The sequence below is a fragment of the Malus domestica genome, chromosome 10 (genome assembly GCF_042453785.1).
Source record: "Malus domestica chromosome 10, GDT2T_hap1".
Lineage (NCBI taxonomy): Eukaryota > Viridiplantae > Streptophyta > Magnoliopsida > Rosales > Rosaceae > Malus > Malus domestica.
Genome location: NC_091670.1, coordinates 11645956 through 11665209, shown reverse-complemented (window position 1 = coordinate 11665209; position 19254 = coordinate 11645956).

Here is a 19254-nt window from a genome sequence, read left to right as displayed (position 1 = left end):
ATATGAGTTGATAAATTCCAGTTATGAACTCTTGAATCATGAATGCAATTGGCTTAATTATTTGATTGATAACTTATTGTATTTGTTGATTAAGGGTCGACACTTAATTGGTATGCATAAATCCGATGCTAGAATATAAGAAAGTTTCACATAATCGTTACAAACTTATATTCATAAGTAGTGGAGGTCGCTTATAAATGATCGTGTTAAGTTTAATTCTAGCATGAGTGACATGATGTCATAGTTGCAAGTGCTTTGTCAATGCTTATGATTTTCATTAAACGTAATGATCTTTGATTATATCTCTATTATGATGTCATGTAGGGAACTTTTGAAGAATGTTTTGGGTTGTCGAATGATGTCATCCAATCCAATAAAACAAGGAAAATCTAAGGGTTAACTAGTGATGTCATAGTTAATTTGGGGCATTGTCGTTTATAATTCAATGAAGTAGTAACTGGAAATCGAGTTGTTTGCATACATGTCATGTGTGGAGAAAAAGCCTCTAGCTATCCCATCCATCATCTTATTTCTCAAATTTGTTTTACAATCTGTCTAGTTTTTCATGCTTGTTTGTTTGTTTCAACTTCATCCAAATCAAAACCCCCCTTTTAGTTTCTTGTTTCAAAGTGTTTCAAATCTGTTTTAGTTTGTGTTTTTAATTGTTTTGATTCAAGTAAAAGTCAATTTTCGTCCAAAGTTATTCCTAGTGTCTAGTTTAAGTTTATTTGGTTGTTTTAAGCTGTTTTGAGTATTTTAAGTTTGTTTTGAGTCTTGTGAGTCTTGTTAAGTGTTTTTAAGTTTAGTTTTATGTTTTTGAGTCAGTTTAGAGGTTATTAGCAAGCTCTCCTAATCCCCAGTCCAGAACGATCCCTACTTATACATATACTATAGTTGTCAAAAGAGGGTTAAATTTGTGTGTTAAGTTAATTTTCGCATCAAGTTTTTGGCGCCGTTGCTAGGGATTAGCAACTTTGCTAATCCGTTGTTATTTCTTTTTGTTTATTTTCATGTGTTTTTGTTCCTAATTGCTAATTTTACTTGTTTTCTTGTTTTAGGTGGTTTATGACTCGAAGTTCTCAACCTGTTCATAAACACATCTTTGACTTTGACGACGATTTTGAACGAACTTTGAGACGAGCAAGGAATCAACAAGATCCCCAACCCTCTCAACCTGCACCAGATCTTGAAGAAGATATAGTAGAAAAGCAAGAGAAGGCCACGACAAGGACTTTTGAAGAAGTCCAAGATATGGCAGTAGATAATCGAACAATCAAGGAGCTTTCCACTTCGGGATTGGACAATGCTCTGCCTTTATGCATTCAATCTCTAAGGGCGGCCCAAAACAAGACCGATGAGTTCAAATTAAAGTCCAGTTTATTGCACCATATTCCTAAGTTCCATGGGTTGTCCATGGAAGATCCTAATAAACATTTGAAGGAGTTCGAGGTTGTTTGTTAGAGCATGACCCCTGTGAATGTTGATGGGAGCATTCTGAAAATGAAGGCTTTTCCCTTTTCTCTCTTGGAAAAGGCTAAAGATTGGTTGTATGAGCTAGCCCCCGGAACTGTCACATCATGGGAGAGTATGAAACGGGCATTTTTGGAGAAGTTTTTCCTAACTTCTTGAGTCATTCTACTACGCAAAAGGATTAGTGGCATTCAGCAAAACCAAGGTGAATCATTTCTCACTTACTATGAGCATTTTAAAACCCTTGTTGCTCCATGTCCACAGCACCAGATGAAGGAGGAGCTTCTTCTTCAATATTTCTACGAAGGGCTTCTACCAATTGAACGCCAAATACTAGACGCCTCAGCGGGATGAGCTTTGGTGGACAAAACACCCATGACTGCCAAGACCTTAATTGCTAACCAAGCATTGAATGCTCAACAATATGAAGGCGTTGGTCAAAGAGACAACCCACAGCAGCAACAAGTTAATGAGGTAAGTGTTATTTCCGAACTTCAAAATCAAATGGCCAATCTTACTACTCTTCTTTCACATGTGGTTGAAAACCAAAAGAACAAAGTGTAGCTGCTTGTGGCATGTGCTCAATGAATGAACATCTCACGGATAAGTGCCCTCAATTAATAGAGAACGAAGGGTGGGAATCTGCCAACACCGTGGGTTTTGGGAGTCAAAACCAACCAAGGAATGATCCGTTCTCGAATACATACAATCCAGGCTGGAAAGATCATCTAAATTTCAAATGGAGGGAGCCCCAACAAATCCAACAACAAAGTGCATTCAGACAGCAACCTCCGGGATTTTACCAAAGGCCGTATGCACCTACACAACCCCAAACACAACCTGCCTAAAATAACTCGGGTTCGTCTTTTGATAATGCTCAAGTTATTCAGTTACTAACTATGTTGGCAAAGGGTCAGGAAACTCAAGCCAAAGATATGCACAATTACGCCAAGGAAATGCAAAATCAAGCTCGAAAAGTGACTGAATTGAAGAGACAAATGGGACAGATGGCAGAATTCATTGGGTAATTTAGTAGAGAACAAGGTAAGTTACCTAGTTCGATTGATGTGAATCCAAAAGAAGGCTTTGAATCTGCCAAAGCCATTACCTTGCAAAGTGGAAAAGAAGTTGGATCGGACCCTCAACCATCAAAATCTACCCAAACGAAGGACGAAAAGAGGCAATCTGAGGAGAAGGAACAAGGCCTGCCTACGTCAAGGATTGAGCAAACCTTGCCACAACCACCTACACACCCTAATTCGACCACCAAAGGTAAGTTGGGTTCAAATTCCATGACTTTTAATTCCATTCCACCCAATGCACCATTTCCTCACAGGTTTATACAATCAAAGAAGGATAAGAGTGACAAAGACATCCTTGACACATTCAGAAAGGTGCAAGTCGACATTCCACTTTTAGATGCAATTAAACAAGTCCCCAAGTATGCTAAATTCCTGAATGAGCTGTGCACTACAAGGAAGAGGGCTTCAAATAAAGAAGTGGTAAGGGTAAGTGAGAATGTCTCAGCTGTGTTGCAACGAAAATTACCTCCTAAGTGCAAAAATCCTGGCAGTTTTACAATTCCTTGTGTTATAGGAAATACTCGCTTTGAATTTGCCGTGTTAGATCTATGTGCATCAATAAATGTCATGCCTTATTCAATTTACACATCTATGAACTTGGGAGAATTAAAAAATGATGGAGTGATCATTCAATTGGCCGATAGATCTAATGCGCATGCAAAAGGTGTTTTGGAAGATGTTTTAGTGCAGGTGAATCACCTAGTCTTTCCGGCGGACTTTTCCGTGCTTGAAATGGAAGACTCAAACCATTCCTCTCAATTACCAATCTTACTTGGTTGACCATTCATGAAAACTGCCCGTACAAAGATAGACGTATTCAAAGGAACATTGACCATGGAATTTGATGGGGAAGTTATTGATTTCAATATTTCTGATGATATGAGATATCCTCATGATGGTTACTTTTGTTTCTCGATTGATGTGATTGACTCTTGGGCGTAGGGATTCCTTGATGATTTGAGTGAGGATGCACTTGAAAAGACTCTCACGCAAAGCATTGGACTCAAAAACGAAGGGTTAGCACTTAAGCATGCCCACGACAACAACAAGGAACACCTTGCCGTGCCTATTCAAGAAGAATTGGTGGAGATGGTTGCTGCTCTAGAGTCAAATCCAAGGCATATTGGTAAGTCTCCTAACCTAATTTCAATTCCCATTTCGACTTACAAGTTGCTTCCTTCTGTAATCCAACCACCTTCCCTGGAGCTTAAACCATTGCCTAGCCATTTAAAATATGTGTTTTTGGGAGAACAAGAGACGATGCCCGTCATCATCTCTTCTTCACTCACTGCACAAGAGGAGGACAAGTTGGTGAAGGTGCTTCGGGAATACAAAACTGCCATTGGGTGGACATTGGCCAATATCAAGGGAATTAGCCCTACCACTTGCATGCATCGAATACTCTTGGAAGAAGGAGCCAAACCATCTAGAGAAGCACAACGCCGACTCAATCCACCCATGATGGACGTTGTGAAGAATGAAATCATCAAGCTATTAGATTGTGGAGTGATTTACCCAATTTCTGATAGCCATTGGGTTTCGCCAGTCCAAGTTGTTCCTAAGAAGTCCGGAGTCACTGTGGTAAAAAAATGAAGATAATGAGCTTGTGCCCACTCGAATCCAAATCGGATGGAGAGTTTGTATTGACTACCGAAAGCTCAACGCCACGACAAGAAAAGATCACTTCCCACTGCCCTTTATTGATCAAATGCTGGAAAGGTTAGCGGTCATTCATTTTATTGTTTTCTTGATGGCTATTCAGGTTATAATCAGATTGTGATAGCTCTTGATGACCAAGAAAATACTACCTTTCACATGTCCCTTTGGTACCTTTGCTTATCGGCGCATGCCATTTGAGCTATGCAACGCACCAGCCACATTCCAAAGATGTATGGTAAGTATTTTCTCAGAATTTGTGGAAAAGATCATTGAAGTGTTTATGGATGATTTTAGTGTTTTTGGTGACTCATTTGATGCATGCTTGAATAATCTTACTTTGATCTTACAACGATGCATCGAAACTAATCTTGTCTTGAATTGGGAAAAGTGTCATTTTATGGTAAAACAAGGTATAGTTTTGGGGCATATCATATCAAAAAAAGGGATTGAGGTTGATAAATCCAAAATAGATCTTGTACGTCACTTACCCTCTCCTACTTCGATGAGGGAGGTTCGTTCTTTTCTTGGCCATGCAGGATTTTATAGGAGATTCATCAAGGATTTCTCAAAAATTGCCCAGCCCCTTTGCCGTTTACTCCAGAAGGAAGTAGCCTTCGAGTTCAACAAGGAGTGTGAGACCGCTTTCAAAACCCTCAAGGACATGTTGACTTCGGCCCCCATCATCATGCCACCAGATTGGAGCCTTCCATTTGAGCTAATGTGTGATGCATCCGATTATGCCATTGGTGCTGTTTTAGGCCAAATGAGGAAAAAACAGCCCCATGACATCCATTACGCTTCCCGGACCCTAAATGATGCTCAATTGAATTATTATACCACTGAGAAAGAACTTCTTGCGGTTGTATTTGCTTTAGATAAATTTTGTTCATACTTACTTGGCACTAAAGTAATTGTATATTCTAACCATGCAGCGTTGAAGTATCTCCTCACCAAGAAGGAGGCCAAACCAAGGATGATTCGTTAGATGCTCCTACTTCAAGAGTTCAACATTGAAATAAGAGACAAAAAGGGGAGTGAAAACGTGGTGGCTGACCACCTTAGCCGTTTGGTGCATGAGGAGAACTCCTTACCCATTCTAGAGACATTCCCTCATGAGCAATTGCTGTCCCTAGAGGTAAGTGAGCCCTGGTATGCTGATTTGGTCAATTATTTGGTCACAAAACAAGTTCCTAGCACTCTAGATAAATACAAGCGTGATAAACTCAGAAATAATGCATGATTTTATATGTGGGATGATCCATATTTGTGGAAGTATTGTCCTGAGCAGATTATTCATAGATGTGTGCACAATTATGAGTTTAATTCAATTCTTGCATTTTGCCATAGTTATGCATGTGGGGGTCATTTTGGCACCCAAAGGACAGCGCTTAAGGTTTTAGAGAGTGGCTTCTATTAGCCTACATTGTTTAAGAATGCTAGAACATTTTGCACTACTTGTGATAGATGCCAAAGAACAGGTACAATAGGTGCCAAGGACCAAATGCCGCAAACCCCCATCTTTAATGTGGAGATTTTTAATGTATGGGGTATGGATTTCATGAGACCCTTTTCGTCCTCATATGGTTTTACTTATATTTTGCTAGCCATTGATTAAGTGTTGAAATGGGTGGAAGCCAAAGCCACCTGTACTAACGATTCTAGAATGGTGGCAAATTTTATCAAGGCTAACATCTTTTCCAGATTTGGCATGTCGAGGGTGCTCATAAGCGATAGAGGTTCCCACTTTTGCAATCGCACCATTGAGGCGCTGTTTAAAAAGCACAATGTGAAGCATCGGGTTTCCACACCATACCACCCTCAAACAAGTGGCCAAGCCGAAGTCTTGAATAAAGAAATCAAGCAAATCTTGGAGAAGACTGTTGGGCCAAACCAGAATGATTGGAGCTTGCGTTTAGATGATGCACAGTGGGCATATCGCACTGCCTACAAAACACTTCTAGGGATGTCTCCATTTCGACTAATCTACGGCCAGCTGTGTCACCTACCTGTGGAACTGGAGCACAAAGCGCATTGGGCTGTGAAAACATTCAATTTGGACTTAGATGCTGCTGGAATGAATAGAAAGCTCCAACTAAATGAACTTGAGGAGATACGGAACGAAACCTATGAGAATGCACGAATTTACAAAGAGAAAACAAAGGCGTTTCATGACAAAATGATTCAGGGAAAAACATTCTCAATTGGACAGAAAGTGCTACTATTCAATTCCAGTTTACGATTGTTCCCTGGTAAGTTACGGTCTAAGTGGATTGGGCCATTTGTTGTCACTAATGTTTTTCCCCATGGTGCAGTCCAAGTTAAAAGCTTAAGGATCGGCGACGAATTCAAAGTGAACGGGCATCGTCTGAAGCTATACTATGAGAGTGATGTGGGGCAGATTGTGAAAGAAATCTCACTCAGTGTCGTGGGCCCTATCCAAGCTTAGAAGGAAGTTTCGTTCTGCAAGACGTTAAAGTAAGCGCTTCTTGGGAGGCAACCCATGTTTTGCGTTCCTAAAAACCTTCCATTTTTTGCAGTTTTATTTTACCATGATTGTCATTTTTATTTGTTGCTTGTTTAATTGTTTTTTGTGTGGGTTTATTTTTGAAACATTGACAGATATGCAAGGTATTTTTACATTAAAATTCATTGAAAATGAACAGGAGGCAGAAAAATACAAGAGAGAGCCTTCACAAAGGCTACTTATGAGAAGTCTCAGCAGTCGACAGAGCCTCAGCAGTCGGCGGAGCCCTAGAAGGAGGAGGTATCGAAGGTTGATCATGTGGAGCTTCATTACGCGGTACAACCCCAGAAGACGAAGGCAAATGTTGTTGGAACAAACCCACAAACCTCTGATGATCAAGTAAAATCTGACCATCAGATTCCTGCATCTGGTCAATCTTCCTCTTCGTGTTTGTAGCATAGTTATGTGTGAGCCTGTGCAACTGTTTATTCTCATGCTTGAGACCTCTAATCTCTTGTTTGAGATTCATCACTTCAGTCGCCAATGATTCAACTTGACGGGTTTTAGCAAATAGACGTTGGGCCATATTAGACACAGAACCTGCACACTGCACATTGAGAGCCAGAGACTCCTTAATAGCCAACTCATCAGACCGTTTGGAAAGTAATATGTTATCTTTGGGAGTGACAAGGTTTCGGGCCACCACCGCAGCGGTCATATCATTCTTCATCACCGAATCCCCAACAGTAAGAGGACCAGTAAGGGATATGAAAGATGGGTGCCATATGTTGTCTGGAAAAGGCATGGTTGCCTCTTCACCAAAGTTCAAGTCAAAATGACGGTCGGAGGGGCCAAACATTTTCAAAGGTGTTGAAGATAGAAGAGGTCGGACAAAACAAGATCTTAGAAGTGCAAGAAGGGAGTTTCTACAGGCCTAAATTCAAGTGTGCTTTGAAACGAATTGCTTGCCTCTATAAAAATCAGCACTCGACGGGATTTCAAAGATCAAAGAGGCGAGCTCAGAAATCAAAAAGGCCAATTCAAGAATCGAAGAGGCGCTAGCTTTCTCAAAAGCTGGGCTTGCTCAGAAACCACGGGCCATCCTCTTTTCCAGATTTGTCCGCACTTGTCACATGCAACCTCTGCACTCGACGGAGCTCAAAAATCGGAGAGGCATTTGTTTTTCCAGACGTGTCATCATCTGTCACATGCACACTCAGCTTTGCGGAAATCATTGGCAATTTGTCAAAGTGCAGATTCCAGATATCGAAGAGGCACCTGCTTTTCCAGACGTGTCAACATCTGTCACATGCACTCTCAGCCTTGCGGAAATTATGGACCATCTGTTGAAGTAGAAAGCATGTGAAGTTTAGTGTTCAATCATCCAAGGGTTGCCGACAAAAGTGAAAGAATAGTATCGGTTATTAATTCATATAAATGTCAACCTTCACCCTCCATAGCAAGGCAGACATACATAACCTTTCTTCCTCTCCGAGAATGCCTTCCCAACAAAGCCCTTCGAGTTATTCAGTGTTCCTAATCCCCTGGGGTACCTCTGCAAACAACTCATCAAAAGCAAAAGTATTTCATATCATGAAGGTTGAAAGCAAGAGTATCTCATATCATGCTTTCTCCCTGTCCTTTTCCTTGTCTTTGTGACAGGGAGAAAGAGAGCAATCAGCCAGCACTTGGTATCAATCTTCCGATCTAAGAACCGATTGCCTGGAACCCCTTCCCCGATTGCTTACCTAGCATTACTCTCGAGTACTCATTTTTTTCAGCATCTTATGCTTCCAGAAAAGATACCACATCTGCCTGGAAAACAGATAAGGGAAGTGAAAATGATGCCTCGAAGCATGTGGAAACAACGTGCTGATTCATCTTCAACTAGGGACAAAAAGCTCAAGAAGTTTCAACAACATATTGACGGCACCGTCACCAAAGCGCAAAGCCTCGCCGTACAACGCCATCAATTCACCACCACCAAGGAACTCTCATATTCCTTGCTAAGAATCCCAGCCCAGTTCAAGAAAAAACCTATGGAAAGATACTTCTTCAAAAGCAAAAGTATCTCATATCATCAGAGTCAAAGGCAAAGATATCTCATGGCATGCTTTTCCTTTACCCTTGCTCTTGCCTGCAAGAAGAAAGAAATCAATCGGTCGGCACTTGGACAGATTAAACAAAGAAACAGACCAACACCTCTACCTCGTGCCTGCCTGCCATGCTGATGTGAAAAATAAGTTAACACACAAAATTAAACCCTCTTTTTATCAATTGTAGCAAAGTATGTAAATAGGGATCGTTCTAGACCGGGGATTAGGAGAGATTGCTAAACACTTGAAAACTGACTTAGAAATGTAAAAACAAAGTTTAAAACACTAGATTAGACTCAAAGAATGCAAAACTCACGTTTAAAATACTAAAACAAACCAAAAACTCAAAACAGCAATCAAAAGATTCAAAACTGCTTTAAAAACACTTTTGGGCAGTTTTGAACACAAAGCATCAAATTAGACGAATTTGGGTTTTAACTTGTACCAAAACACTTAAAAACATAAACCAACACACTTTCCAATTAATCTAGGAATTCAAAATAATTGGGGATTTGATTTGGATGAAAATAAACTTAAATGGCAGATTGTAAGAGAAACAGATTGTAATACAAAGTTATGAAGAATCAATGGATTATGGAATGGCTAAGGGGTTCTTCTCCACACATGAAATATATGCAACCTAAATCGATTTCCAGTTATCAATTGAATAAGTTATGAACCTCGACACTCCAAGTTAATTAGATCCGCTTAAATTAACCTTCGGATTTCCCTAGAATCATTGAATTGGATGAATATGCATCGCAAACAAATTATTCCTAACAAGTTCTTTATATGAACAACATGATAAAGATACAGGTTAGAATCATTACGTTCTTTGGAAATCATAAGCATCGACAAGGCATTCGTAACTATGAAAAGCATGATACTCTTGCCAAGAATCTACTTAACACGATCGTGACTAGCGACCTTTACTACTTACGAATATAAATTCATAACGATTTGGTGAAACAAACTTATATCCTAGCATCAAATTCAAGTATGCCAATTAAGCGTGCACTCTCAACCAACATACAAGAATAAGTTCTAAATCAAACGGTTAAGCAAATTGTATTCACGACTCATGCAACGATGACCGAGAGTAATCAATTTATTTCACATATATAATCATGGTTTTGAATCCACCCTTAGCCAAAACGAATTTAGCCAATCATACTTAAAGCAAAACAAAGATTACATGAATTAGACATTGAAATATAAGATAGAAAACACCTAAAATCGTTCAACAACTCAGAATGAATAGCCAAACAATCGTAGTGAATCTATCCCCTTCTTTGCTTGCGGCAGATTGGGTTGTGAAGATGTTTTGGGTAGTTTTATGGTGTAGAATGGATGGGGAGTGGTATGGAGAGGTTTAGGGTGAGTATGGAGTGTTTGATGGTTGAAGGATGGTAGAGAACTTGGCAAAGAGGGTGGAATAAGGTGGAGTGGTTGTTATGTTTTATGGGCACTAGAATGGTGTTTTTGGGGTGTTTTGCTGCCTAGGGTGAGTATGGACGAATTTTCTGCATGAATGATGAATATGGGAGGTTGAACCCTTTGCCAAGGGTTGTAAACATGTATATATAGGCCCCAAAAACCCTAGAGAATCAGATTAGGCAGTGGGGGAAATGCACAGCAAGGAGGGTGAATTTGTGGTGTGCAATGGTTCAAGGATGAAAATGGAGCAATGATGCAAAGTATGGAGGGTAAAATGGAGTGGTATTTCAGCTAGGGAGCATGAATGATTGTGTTTATTGCATGGAAATGAAAAGGAGAGGTGAAATGTTTCAGAAATTAGTCAAAGGTGCAGCAACATGTGTTGCACACGGCATTGGATCCCAAATGTGGATGATGGAGCATCAATTTGTGCATGGAATGGTTGTGAAAGTTGTGTGAAATCTGATGGGTGAAGGGAACAAGAGGTATGCAGCAATTGAGTGTGATAATTGAGTGTATTGAGGCATGAAATCAGATATATTTTAGGGGACAAGGATGATTAAGCATGCATGGGAATCCAAAGGGAATGCTATGTGGATTGCACGGCAAGGATGTGTGTCCTTTTGTGGCTGAGCTCTTGATCCTTTGTACACTAATTCTTCACATTCTTAGCCTCTTTAAGTCTTCAATTTCGTCCAAACCTTGGTTCCAAATATGTGACATGCATTCCAAGCTCCATTTTGCTCCAAAATGCTCCAAAATGCATCTTCTTGCCTACTTTGTCCTTAAAATCGGAAAACACACGAAAATGACTTTAAACATTAAAATAACTAAGGAAACACGACATAAATGCACAAGAACAAGCCAACTAAGTCGCATAAATATGCTCCTATCACATGCAGAAGAAACAAGCAGAGAAGAATGCAGCCTGCACAGTGAATCTACCTTCATAACCAGATTTGCGTGCCTAAACTCTACTCTTTCTTGTTTTTACTTTGCCATACTTGTCATGTTTTATTAGTTGTGTTGTTTGCTTGTTTGAGTGTAAGTCTATGAGTGAAACATTGAGGACAATGTTTGATTTAAGTATGGAGGGGTAAACAAGCTGTTTTGCATGATTTTTGTGGGTTTTATTACCTATCACTTATAATGTTGTTTTTCACTGTTTTTAAGTGTTTGTAGTGTGTTTTGTCTTAAAAATCCAAAAATTTGATAAAAATTTGAAAGATTGTTTTGAAAACCCAAAAAGAGTTGTTTTTGTGTGTTTGTTTGTGTCTTAGGGTACCTTCCAACACAATAATGAGGATTTGGTTTTAAAGTGCATGACTGTTAAAGAAAGTTACAAACATGGATGAAAGTTTATATGCTCTTTGGTTTATGCTTCGTTGTAGTTATAGTTTATGAATTCACATGTAATCACAAAGGATAAAATCAGTTTTTGTAACATACTTGAAGGAAGGAACTCAAACTAACGCTACATCCCTGAGAGACTTGAGCCTAAACGTTTATTTGGAGAGTTATTAATCTATGCATTCTTGTTTTCTAAAGTCGTTGCATGATCTCATTATTCTTTGCTTGGTTGCTACTTAAAATGCGTTTCATCATTATAGATCCAAATACTAGAACTCATGCCCGTTCCATTCAAAGCATAACATTGATTTGCATAACACATATTCAAGATGAAGTTGTTTAGTGAACCACAACCAAATAACCGAACCCACCTTTGTCATTTATTTTGTAGGTTTAAACCCCATTGAGCCTTGTTTAGCCTATTTTCTTTGTTAAACCACATCATCTCTACCTAACCTAGAATAGGACTATCCACACCCTTGTTCTTGAAGTATATGGAGCATAACTTAGAAAGAATTCATTTTGATCAACATTATTGCAGAAAACAAGTGTGGGGGAATTTGGATTTCAAAGTTGTGTTTTTGTGCCAAAGAAATTGGGCATGGCAGAGAGAAAAATTCGTGGAAAAAGAAAAAGAAAAGAAAAAAAAATACATGAAAAGAATGAAAAACAGTTGAAAATAAGTGAGAATGAACTCACATGTGTTGGTTGTTGAAGAAAGGGTCCAAAAGTTTGAAATTGAACCTAAGGTGTTGCATGAATCTTCCCTTGTGATTAAAAGTAGATTTATGCATTCTAAAGAGAATTCTAAGTGCCTAAATCATTACTTTGCTTACTATTGCTTTAAGAACGTTTGTTTACCCTTACCTTTCTTTGTTAGCCAACACTGTTAACCCCGTTACAACCCTTGACTTCCATCTTGAGTGTTGTGTGTTTCAATATGTGGAGTTTGAAATTGGTATAAGCATATGATATCACTGGTTCTCGCTTCTAAGTAGTAGCATTCCATTCATGAGATCATATATATACATGAATTAATAATTCCAGAAATTGCTTCTTTGTTGAAAAACATATGTGAGTACTAGTTTTCACGTTTACATCGATCTTCTCACATATACCTAGTATAGAGAGTGTAGTCAGAAATTCTTGTGTGGAAATAAGAGTGTATCTAGTAAGGAATTGAGGGAATTCTCTAAGACATATTACTACATTCAAAATGTTGTTTTAATTGATTAAATGTGAGCTAGTTAATGGTGACTATGATTAAGTATGCTCGAGGGTAAGGATTGCTTAAATCTATGTGAGTGGTGATCTTTGGCATGTCATGTTTCATTGAAAATCCTTGAGTCAAATGTTGGAAGGTCTAGGTTTTATTTTGTTTGTTTCATTTGTTTTGTTTTGCTCGAGGACTAGCAAAAGCTAAGTGTGGGGGAATTTGATAGGAGCATATTTATGCGACTTAGTTAGCTTGTTCTTGTGCATTTATGTTGTTATTTCTTAGTCAATTTTGTATTTTAAGCTATTTTCGTGTGTTTGTAGATCCTAATAACAAAGTTGGCAAGAAAGTGCATTTTGGTGCATTTTTGAGCAATTTTGGGCTGAAATGGATTGCATGCATACGGAGCACGTTGGATGGACGTTTTTGGTGTTTTAAAAAGGGTTTCAACATATGCAAAAATCTAAATAATGAAGTTGAAGTGTCCCAAAGTATTTAGGACTTGTAGAATATGTAATGAAATGTCCCAAAGTATTTAGGAACCCTTCGTGTGACTAAATCTTTGGTAATTTAGGATTAGGAAAGGTAACGACAAGATAAGGCAAGTTTGACTAGTCTTTCCTCATTCTTAATGGTTTCCTTGTCTTCCTTGGTCCTCAATTTATTTTCTTCCTCTCCTTGGCACATTCCTAGCTTCTTTAGATCTTTAATTTCGTCCAACCACTTTGCTCCATGCATGTGATATCCATTCCATGCCCAAAACTACTCCAAAAGGCACCAAAATGCACTTATTTGCCTCTTTAACCCTTTGTATCTACAACCACAGGAAAATGGCTTGACATACTAAATCAACTAAGAAATAACAACATAAATGTAAAAGAACAAGCTAACTAAGTCGCATAAATATGCTCCTATCACTTAGCTAGTTGAAGGATTATGGGTCTATTGGCCTAATCCGCAGGGAATCGGGCCCTAGAGACGGAGGGGGCACATTATGCAACAAACCCAACGGACGGCTGCCCTGGAAACCTAAAGCTGTTACCGAGTGCACTAAGGTAGCCTACAGATTTTCGGAAGACTACCTACGGCCTGCCCTTCAAGCAGTAGAACCACGCTAGACATATGTAACCGCACATTCTTGTGAAAGGTTAAACAAGCTAGCATGCATACGCAAAGATTTTATCCATTGCCGACATGCTACATAGTCTATAAGCTTCACTTCTGCCAAACGTAGAACAACCTATACCAAGTCCTAAAGTGTTGTGATACTTGCTACACAACCTACGGAATTGGAAAGAGCCAAGGTTAAACAGCCTAGTGGTTATGCGGATTCGTCTGCTTCTGTAAGCAAGGCATCCGGCTGCCAACCCTATGGCTAACAGCTTTGCAAAAGTTCTACACCAACACCTACAGCTGCGTAGGCCATGCGGGTCTGTCTACTTATAGAAAAGTAGCACGCTTGCCACTGGTCTATAAAGTCTAAAGGTTAGGGCATGGACAAAAAAGAAGCAAAGATGGGAAAAGCAAAAGAAGCAAGTTTATTAAATTTTATAGCAAAATTGATAAACAACTAGCAATTACCGAAGGAGTTCAAGCAAAAGCAACAAAGGAAAACCTAAAGGCTACCTAGAAGACTACTCTTCAATAGCTTGGACATCTCATAACTACTCAGTCGCCACACCTTCAGCAGCCTTGGTGTTCTCAGTAGCGGCATCCTCCGACTCTTTACCCTCGGCTGCTCCAGCCTGGGTACCAACTCCTCCAACTACTTCACCGATAGAAGACTCAAAAGTAAAAACGAGCAAGTGTTCTGGAGAAATAGAGAAGGTCTCGAAGTCTTTACCAGAAAACTCAAAGTCAGACGGCCGCCCATAGAGATGATCTACATAGCCCAACTTGTAGAAATCGGCTTGATTCTGAGTAAGCGAAGCCTCGAAACCATCTTTCTCACCCTTCAACTGCTCATTCTCCTCAAGCAGGCAAGCACGAACCCGCCGCAACTCCTTAATTTCCTTCTTCAGATTGTCGTTGGTCTTCAAAACACTTTAAAGTTCCAACACTTGAAGCTCAAGCCTATCAACAACCTTTTTGAAGTGGATCACTTGGTTGTAAGTAGCAATCAATTCTTCATCATTGGCATAAGCAACGGAGCGAAATTCAAAGATGGAACGCTCAAGATCTTGAATCTAAGGTATGTAACGCTCAATTTCCTTCTCTACACTTTCATACTTTACTTGGATTGCATCAAGCCTGGTCTTCGAATCCATGATCTCTTGGCAAGCAGCCTTAAGTTGCAAAGAAGTAGGGGCTGAAATATTGGATCCCTTCAAAGCGACAAGCTCATATTCCAATTTCTTGATTTTTTTCGATCGAGGAGTAAGCTTCGGCAGCCATGGTTCTTGCCATCTCTTTAGCAGCCTTGGTATCCTCTTGGTCAAGGAACATAAACTCGGCTGCCAGAATTGTTGTTTTCTGCATCATGGCTAGCAAAGCAGTCTTCCTATACTCGGGTGTGTGCTTCGCGAAAAGACTCGGACTAACAATCTCTTTGACGCCGTCAACAAACTTGGCACATACATCCATGTCTTCAAGAAGATTTGGCTTCAAAAACGCACAAATCTCAGCAGTTTCCCAGAAACAGCCTTGGTGGATTCTTCAAGCCTGCCTGAGCGAGCAGTTTCCTTCTTATTAGCAGACGAGTTGGTCGCAACAGCGGAAGAATGAGGTTTTGGTGCCACTTTAGCAAGCAGGGGCACCTTATCACTCTTCATAGTAGCAAGCCTCTTCAAGGGTGAGCCAGACTTAGCCTTATACAAACATTTTGGCATAAACTTCAGTACCGGAGGCACGGAGGAACTTCTGCGCTGGGCAATTTTTTTAGCAATTGACCTAGCAGTCTTTAAAGCAATAGGCGTTACCGACACAAATCTAGCAGTTTGTTCTTTCTCGCCTTTAGAAAAAGTCAAGTCAATCACAATCTTGGGAACAACTGGAGAATCCTCACGAGCAGTCTTCGTTTTCTTTTCAGTAGGCATCTCTTGAGCAGGCGAAGAATGTTTCTTTTTCCCACCTTCATTGATAGTAGGCTCTATCACAGTGATAGGACGAGCCATCGCGTCTGCCTTGATCCGTTTTATTTCTTTTTTTGGGGGCAGCCCACATTTTTCCCTACGAAAAGGACTAAGTAGCCAATGCCACTCACGATATTCGGAAGGGATACCCAAAGCGACATGTACTTTTGTCATGTCCGGAGAAACCTTAGGAGTTGAGCTGAATTGCGAATCTACAAAAAACAACGGAAGACAATCAAAAAATTGAAAAGTAACTTGGCACTAAAGCAAAGCAGTCAAGAAGCCTAAGCAGTTTGCTTACCAGATATGAAGACCGTTGGTACACGCAGCTTGGGGGAAGAATCAAACTCCCATTTTCCACTTATCTCCAAAGTCTCTTTGGCCCAGTCATGATCTCCTTTGCTTGCCCAACTCCATCAATGTGACCTATATCAAAGAAATACCAAAATTTGTTGGTGGTTAGTCCCAAGTCAAAGAATTGACTCAAATTGTGGAACCCCACCATCACTCGGACCGTATTTGGGGAACATTGGGCAAGCGCACATTTCATGGAGCAGAGCACTTCTTGGAAGAAACGCGGCATAGGGAAAGTAAACCCTAACACAAAATAGTAAGGATGGAACTTGATGGCTCTCCGAGTTTCACTGCATGGTTCCCGGCTGCTACCATACTTAACTTGCCTCACACGCACTCCCGACGGAATGGCATGCCAATACGCTTCAAGAAAATCTCTAAACAAATCATCGGAGCTAATCTTAAAGTGAGCAGCTTTGAAGTAGTCAACCTTGCTCAAAGACCCACCTTGACGATACATCCGGGGCACACCATCATCATTCTTGTGGCTCGAGGAAGACATGCCTGAAAAATCTATAAAAGTACGAGGAAGATTTGTTAGAAAGTTGTTTTCAAAAAAAAAAAAAAAAAAAAAGACAAAAAGGCTTAAAGCCTAGCTGCAAAAACCCAAATAAGGCCTTTCAATTCTTTCCTATGGCACGGGCCCAGTTCATTTGACAGGGGGTAGGCGCCCCTACACATTTTCCTTCCTCATAGCCCAAGCATGGCAATAGTGCCGCAACCTCCCTAGGTCCATTGTCAAATCTCCTCGACCCCCATTGAGCCAATTTCAAGTCCCAAGACTTCCAAGAAAAATTAAATTTTTCTTACCTAGAAACAACGAGAAGACGAAGCACGTAACGAAAGACGATCATTTACACAGGCAAGATGTAGAAGATTGCTAGAGGAAGGGGAACAAATATGCTCTAAACTCTCTTTCTCTCTTGTAAGGTTGAATAAGTTTCTCTCTAAAAGTTGATTTAATAATCCACTTAAGGTGGACTTAAAAAACTTTGAGGAAATTTATTTCCTTTTCCTAGAAGGATTTAATTTCCAATTAAAAGAGAGAATCAACAACAAAATAGGAAGCAATTCAGAGTTTCCTAAAGCGAGAAAATCTCTACACATGTTGCCATTTCCTGCAAGCAGCCCAACAAGTGTGGGGGCATTTGTGGAGCCAAAAATATTCACTAGGCGACACGTGGACTTTTGGACAAAAGAGGACAAAAATACCCTTGAGGCATACCGGGATTCCTACGCACGAGCAGCGGTCAATCATCTTTCAACCAAGTCAAAAGTGCCCAAAATAGGTAACAATTTAAAGCCTATTTCATCAAATCCTTTCTATAAGGTAATTCCCAAAATATAATTTATTCTATATGTTTTATTTATATTCCATTATTTAGCTAAATAATATATTCATTTCATATTTCCTAAAATTGACTAATTAAGGGATTAATTACCTAATCAATCCCTTAATTATCAATTAAACCATCAAATTATAACCAAAAACATACCAAAGGCCGGTTACCCACTAGGGCCCGCCATGCCTTTTATTTTTTTCTTTTTGCTACCATTTTCTTTCCCTTTTATGACATTCAAATAGCTAGTTAATTAGGTTATTATTATTTGCTAATTAACTAGCCAATTATTTCCATAACTCCCCAAAATAACTAGCCCATTATCTCCATAACCCCCCAAAATAAATCATCCTTGGCCTAAAGGCCGGCCACACCCTTCCTCTCCTATATATTGGTTCCCATTTTCAGCAAACATTAATTCCAATTCTCTTACAAAAAATCCCAAATGCTCTAAACACTCTTTCTCTCTAAAATTCTAACTTTGGCATCGGAGGTTCTTCGGCCAAAGCCCCCCCCATTCATCATGGGCGCGTGAGGTTTTTGGCCTTAACCTAAGGTGCTAGTTGTTTTGTAGGTGCAAAATCGTCCAAGATCGAGGAGGAGAAAATTTTCATCCACAACGACAACTCTTGTTTGGCTTATGGTTGATGTGTAGTGTGGTACGCTATGTTTTCTGCTAGGAAGTGTTTTGCGAAAAGTTTAAAGTTTAACAAATGGTGAACTACGAATGGCTTGATCCCGTCAGAGGGTACATAAGCAGTCTAACAAAGAGGTTAGATGCAGTCATAGAATAAATGAGAAATTATTATGCAATTCGAATCTTGAGTTTTCCTTTATCCATATCCCGGAGACGGGTTATGTTTGATATACAAGTACTTGGTGATGTCACGTGTCGATCCTGGACATATGTCGGGATCGGGGCATGACAACTTTTAGTGGTATCAGAGCTTAGGTATTAGGTCTAAGTACCTTTACCTGTGGACGTTAATAATTGTGTCGTGGAAGTGGTATTGTCTTTGATGACATGGCTATGTTTATGATTATTTTTGTGTGGTGAATTAAAGTTCGGAACTGTTGAACTTGAGGTTAGCTTAATCTGAGAATAGATGAAGTGTGAACACCATTTAGTGTTTCGTTCTCAGTGGAATTATTGAAGTGTTGAGTAGGTGGGTATGACAATGGAAATTTCGAGGATGAAATTTTTATAAGGGGGAAAGGATGTGAAATCCATCCTCGAATTTCACTATTTAAAATTACGTATTTTGTATTCTTAGTTTCGACATGTTTATAATTATGGCGTATATTTTTTTGTAAGTAAAATTATGAAAACACCCTTAATGAACTAAATGGACTTTTCGCGGACGTATTTAATTCCTATATGTTTTGTCACTTTTATTTACATATTTGGATAAAGCTCGACCTCATGAGTGTGTAGGCGAAAACCGTTCGCCAAACGAAGCTTTAACGAATGAGATATAAACGAGCAAAGACATGGGTGAAATGGTCATTTGGCCATTATCTGGAAGGCTCCAGATTTGCTGGAGCATTTATTTTATGCCACGTGTGTAGCTAGGATTGAGAGATGAGGAGAGAAAATAGGGAAAAGATAGAGAGACGGGCCAATCATGGGGGAGAAATGAAGGAAATAAGAGAAGGGGAAGGGCAGCCAACCCAGGTCACTTTTCGACCCGTTACACCTACGTGACCTGACCCCG